At 41.8% G+C, this 6,000-nt stretch overlaps 1 long non-coding RNA gene across 1 annotated transcript in view; it reads right to left on the bottom strand.

Moving 5' to 3' along the window:
• Window positions 1-4,299: 4,299 nt before the first annotated feature.
• LOC310842157 overlaps window positions 4,300-6,000 on the bottom strand; it is a 35,142-nt gene continuing 33,441 nt past the window's right edge. The window contains exon 4 of the long non-coding RNA XR_014562943.1: window positions 4,300-5,337. This is a non-coding gene — a long non-coding RNA (uncharacterized lncRNA). The remainder of the gene's footprint in view (window positions 5,338-6,000) is intronic.

Here is a 6,000-nt window from a genome sequence, read left to right as displayed (position 1 = left end):
CTATACATAAAAGGAAGGATTCCACATTGTGTTAAGGCAATCATTCCATCATGGCAAGCATTTCGGCTTGACAGGCAGAATGATAATCTGTCCCATCCCCCTGTGCCCTGTTCTAGTACTTCTCCCAGCCCCTCTAAGCCAGTTTCAGGGGTGTGTAGGGGGCAGACAGGAGGAAGAAGATGGAAAGCCCATTGCAGAAGCAGAAGTCCCTGCACAGAGCTTCTGCTGATGGGACTCGTTTGTTGAATCCTGTCTTCAAAGCAGTGTCATGCCACTTTAAACAGTCATGGCTTCCCCCAAAGTACTCTGGGAACTCTAGTTTATTAAGGATGTTGAGAGCTGTTCCCTCACAGAGCTACAATTCACTGAATTCCCTGGGAAGAGGAACTGCCTGTGAGGGCGGTCAAGGTCCAATAACTCTCAGCACACTTAACAAACTGCAGTTCCCATTATTCTTTGGAAGGGAAAACCCTGATTGTATATGGAGTTTCCTGTTGTATATGGAGTTTCCTGTCGCTGTGTAATTCTGTGTGTGCTTTGCTTCATTTTCCTCCTCTATAGACACTAAAACTACACAAAATAAGCATGCAAGTACCAAAGCAAGTGGAAATGGACCACTTTCATGGAATATTGTGTTACGCCGTCAAGATGACAAAGCTGACAGAGTCGAATACAGAGTACAAGTTCATACATTCCTCCTCCACCCTGCCTTCTCTTTTTCCTTTTCAACCATATTCTTGGGCAAAACTTTCCTGTTTCTGAGACAGCTCAGAGGAAAAAAACAATATTCTCTCACCCCCTCACATGTGGCAATTAGCTCTGGGATTTAACTAACAATCCCACATAAGTGACTGCATGTTTGATGGGTATCTTGGTTGCCAGCAGCAAACTCAGAATCTGTTTTGGTCAGACTTGCATGGCTTTTGGTGTCGCTTGGCAGCAGAATGCCTTTTGCACATCAAAGAAGCAGCAGTGCATAAATTCCAGCGGCTGTTTATGTAACTGTAGGCTGTTATTCTGCGAAAAATGCTGGTGTCCCTGTGCAGCATTGAGGATTAGTTCACGGGAACAAACCGGCCTCTGCACATGGGCTGGCTCATTTGCATGTGGTCCTGCATGAGCAAAAGGGTGCTCTGTGGAGGTGGGGGAGATGTCCAGCATGACGCTATTGATCGCCAAAATCTGCTTCTCTTCATATTTCTTCTTCCCAGCCAGAGTCAGCACAGCCAAACTTGACATCAGCTTGGGACTAAAATACTTAAAATATGTTTTCAAGAGAGGCTTCTACCTGTTGCCCTTACATTTATATTTGCTTGCTGCTAAAATCTAGTGTAGATTTTAGGGTGTTTTGAAAAATAAGCCATGGCTTACTATTTAAAAAAAATGGGACATGGGTGGCACTTTGGTCTAAACCACTGAGCCTAGGGCTTGCCGATCGGAAGGACGGCAGTTCGAATCCCCGTGACGGGGTGAGCTCCCGTTGCTGGGTCCCAGCTCCTGCTAACCTAGCAGTTCGAAAGCACGTCAAAGTGCAAGTAGATAAATAGGGACTACTTGTTAAAACTGTGTTTATGGAAGACAATCTTACTCGGCTACGAGTGATCCCCAAAGAAGAAGACACAGCGTTTCTGTGTGCTGCTCTGGTTTCACCAGAAGCGGCTTAGAACTGCTGGCCACATGACCCAGAAAAATTGTCTGCAGACAAACGTCGGCTCCCTTGGCCAGTAAAGCAAGATGAGTGCCGTAACCCCAGAGTCATTTGGGACTGGACTTAACTGTCAGGGGTCCTTTTTTACTATTTAGTATTGCCATTACAGTATTGTTGGTTGGCCTAGTATATGCTGATGAACTCCATCTCCCATCATCCCTGACCATTGGTTATGATAGCGAAGGGGTGATAGGATTTTGAGTCTAAGAACATTTGGAGGGCTATACATTCCCTAGAATTGTAGAGTTTGAAGGGATCTGAGGATCATCTTGTCCAATGCCCTGCAATGCAGAAATATGCAGGAATATCATACAGGGACTGAACCTGTAACCCCGTTTTTTCAGCACCATGCTCTCACCAACTGAGCTATCCATACTGTATGTTTCATTGCAGTTTATTTCAATGCGACTTTTTAGCCATAAAGTTAGATGACTAACAGTGCTGTCCTATGCAAGTCTGCTCAGAATTTCTCATTGATGTATAGTTTCGGGTACTGAGCTGTAGAACTGCATTTTAACTTAACTCCATGAATTTGACTAACCCTAGTTCCAATCTCATCTAAAATGTGACTGTAAGAGAATAAGGAACAACAGAGGCTTTGAGTTCTTGTTTTCATAATTTTATGTTGTGAATCGCCCTGAGATCTGCAGATGAAGGGTAATATTATATCATCATCATCATCATCATCACACTTATCCAGCAAGGCCCATCTGCACACTGGGACAAGCTGCCATGTGTAGATTCTCCTTCTGGATGAGACCCTGCATGCACCCAAGAATGCTGAATAGGGATATAAAATCCACATCCAGCTGTGCTTGAGAGTACCTGGATGAAGCCCATTGACTAGCAACACATCTATGTATGCACAGTGTTCTCCTGCTGAGTTTGGAGAGTGCTATGGTAAATTTCATTTGCAGCTTTAAAAAAAGCTTGACTTAAAATACTCCAAGCAGAAGCGACAGGAACAAGAGAGCTCGGTGCAGACAATAGACCAAAAGGATCTTTGGTGTAACTGCACTTTATTCACAGGGATTTGTTTTGCCCTAATGACTCCCAAAATGATGCTAATGAGAATCCTTAACACCATGGCTACGGAGCTCTCTATTTAACCCATGCTGTGGCAGTTCATGTGAAAAAGCAAATGAAACATTCACATGAACTGACACAGTATAAAGCAAGTGGCTATAATAAATTGGCTTCCTTCCTCTCTCCCAGGGCTTAGGCAAATGGATCACATTGTTGTTCGGAGTTCTATTATCGCTGCTGCTCCATCAACTGCATGATGTTCTCCCATGCTCAAAAATCCCAGCGAGGTGATTCAGTGGTCACTTGCACAGGCTTAATTAAATGAGGCTCTATCTGTGCAAGTGGCCACTCTTTCTGGTCTTCTACATATTTGCTCTTACAAGGGATGCAGAGCAAAATTTTATCCATAAAGAATGGAAACATGGTTGGTCACATGCCTTACTTTACAGAAAACAGTCTTCTACTGTACTTGAACAAATCCTTTGTATGAAGGGCAGTCTTGGAGGACAGTCCTCTGTCTGAAACAGACTGGCCCAAGTATGGTTTAAAGAGAAAAAACCATAAAAAATATTATTATATTATAAAAAGTGACATCTCAGGCCCTGAAGTTCCCCACCCAAAGTTAGCAACTGAGCAGCAGACTGAGTAGGCACACTAATCTCTGGTTGGATATTACCCATTTTGGAGAGAGTTATTTGTAATGACATTTGTTTCCAAAAATAACATCTATACATTAAAAATATTATATGCAAGCTGTTGCTCTCTTTCTCTCTCCCTCCTTGTTGGCAGTGCCAAGAGTTTCTGGAGTTTATAAGACAGGCATAGGCAAACTCGGCTCTCCAGATGTTTTGAGGCTACAACTCCCATCACCCCTAGCTAACAGGGACCAGTGGCCAGGGATGATGGGAGTTGTAGTCCCAAAACATCTGGAGGGCCGAGTTTACCTATGCCTGTTCTAAGGGCATCTTGACATACTCAAGGCAGGGGGAAATAACCTCACTCCTAAGGCTTGAAAACACACTGGTGGTTCCATGGAAAGACAGTTCAGGAGTGGTGTACCATGACTGAATTTGCAGCACACATCTGCGCCCCAAACATGCACAACAATTTCATCCTGACACCTCAGTGTTCTCGAGGTGGGGAAGAGCTCTGTTTGTAAATTATCTGAACTGAATGCAGTGGGAGGCAGGATCATGTATCCCTTCAACAATTCCTGAATTTTCAGGGTTCCAATTTGTGTGAAGAGGATTCTTCATGCAGTTGTATGCCCAGTGACAATTTAGATTACACTGAAAGTACACAATCTCATTCCCTTCCATCTATTAATTCATATAACAACTGAAAAGGCCTTATTGTTTTTTCCATCAAGCAAGCACTCTGTCAATCACGATGCTGAAGTTTTTTTAAAAAACAGTAGACCTAGTTCTGAGGACCTCTAAGGGAAAACATATGTAAATATTTTCCGTACCTTCTCCCACTGCAAATACAGAGCTGTAGTTGTGAAAGACAGAAGAACACACATTCATTGAATCAGCTTAATATTTTATTTTTATTTATACCCCACTGTAAATAATCTCCTCATCATCATTAAGTTTGGAAAACAGGGCTTCCTAAAACCTTAGCCTGTCAAACATGCTTGAAATAAAATCTATTGTGCATTTGCTGAAGCTATGGGAACACAGTGTGGTATTGTAAACACCAGTTGGTCATTTCCCTAGAAAATCTACTCTTGGTTATCGTCAAGAACATTTGTGTTATTTTTTTTAAAACAGGATAATTTCTGAGGGCCTTGTCAGGCATTTGAAACCCATGCTTTTGTCTGGTTCTGACTTGCTATTTTCAAGTTGAAGAGCAATTGGGGAAACACCTACTCTGGTTCCCACCGCGTTTCAAAGGTGATAAAATCTTAACCAGAAAAAGAAAAAGGGAGAGACCCTAATCTTTGCTATTCCTCGAGGCTTTCAGTATTATGAAACTGAAGCCTATTTTCCCTCATCTGAGTATCTTCCTGAACCTGCTTGTCCGCCTAACTTTGGCTCCTGTCTGTGACCTTTTTCTTTCCACCCTTCTCTTCTGTGTAGTGTCTGAAGGACCTTTTGTTCTTCTGTCAAATCTTTCTCCTCAAACTTTTAAAAAAAGTATTTTCCCTCCATACCTCATGGTGCCTTCTCACTGATTATGAATCACACCTTTGCACTTGGATTTCTTTTGAGTGATACTAAAAGGCAGCCAACAATCCCCCCATTTGTCTCTGAACAGAATTTTTCTGAGATGTGAAGAAAAAAACCACCCATATGTCAAATATGATTAACTGCTTTTTCACAACAATTTCAATAAAAATAGACATTGTACAGGGACCAAATCCTTTTGGTTCCAGTATTCTGAACACTGAGAGCAAGGAGAGAGGGTCATAGATGGATCCTGTACGCCTTAAGTTTTATTTATTTAATGCATTGCATTTTAAAAACATTCTTCAACTCCAAGACCCCCAGAATTTAAAATAAAATATGGCATATAATCACGAAACCATCGGCTGAGCAGTAAAGAGCAGTAAATAGTTCAACAGGGAAAAACCAGCAGCCAGCTCAGTAATCTCCAAAGGCCTGAAGAAATAATAATAATAATAATAATAATAATAATAATAATAATAGAAATCTTCAATTGCTGTCTGGATAACAATACCATGAGGGGACAATTGTATCTCTACTGGGAAGAAACTCCACAACTGGGGTACCATAGTGGTGTTTTTTGATGGGACCCTTATTTTTAAAAAGTAAAATACTGTTTTAAAAAAGCTGAATAGTGCAGCATGACTTGGCAAAAGAGAAACCTTGGGGAGTGCAGAAAAGCAGTTTTTAATGCTTGGAAAATGAAATAAAGCCAAAGGGGAAAAGATTGTATCTCCAAGTTGGCCCAATTTAAAAACTGTGGAAGGCTGTAAAACTGCAAACAACCAGTCAAGTTCTTAGTCACTGGTTATTGTACTGAAATAAGTCTGTTGCTAACTGTATCTAGCCATGCATCTGTAAGAATACCGCCAGTGCAAGAACAGGATAGGCTTTTAAAAGAGATTTGACAATCAATTGAAAATAAGGCTACCCAAAGAGTTTCTCCGATCAGAATTACTGTAACAAGGTTACAGGCATCTTCCACCTGAAGTATGGCCCTGTCCTATCTCGGCTCCGGAATCCCTTCATCGGTGCAGGCAAGAAAACAACCTGTTAAGAAGGGGAATGTAGTAAACATTTTGGGGGACCTCTCACCTT

This window comes from Podarcis gaigeae, assembly GCF_964106915.1.
Source record: "Podarcis gaigeae genome assembly, chromosome: 3".
NCBI lineage: Eukaryota > Metazoa > Chordata > Lepidosauria > Squamata > Lacertidae > Podarcis > Podarcis gaigeae.
Note: the sequence above shows the minus strand (reverse complement) of the source record. Positions and strands in the feature narration are given on the sequence as shown.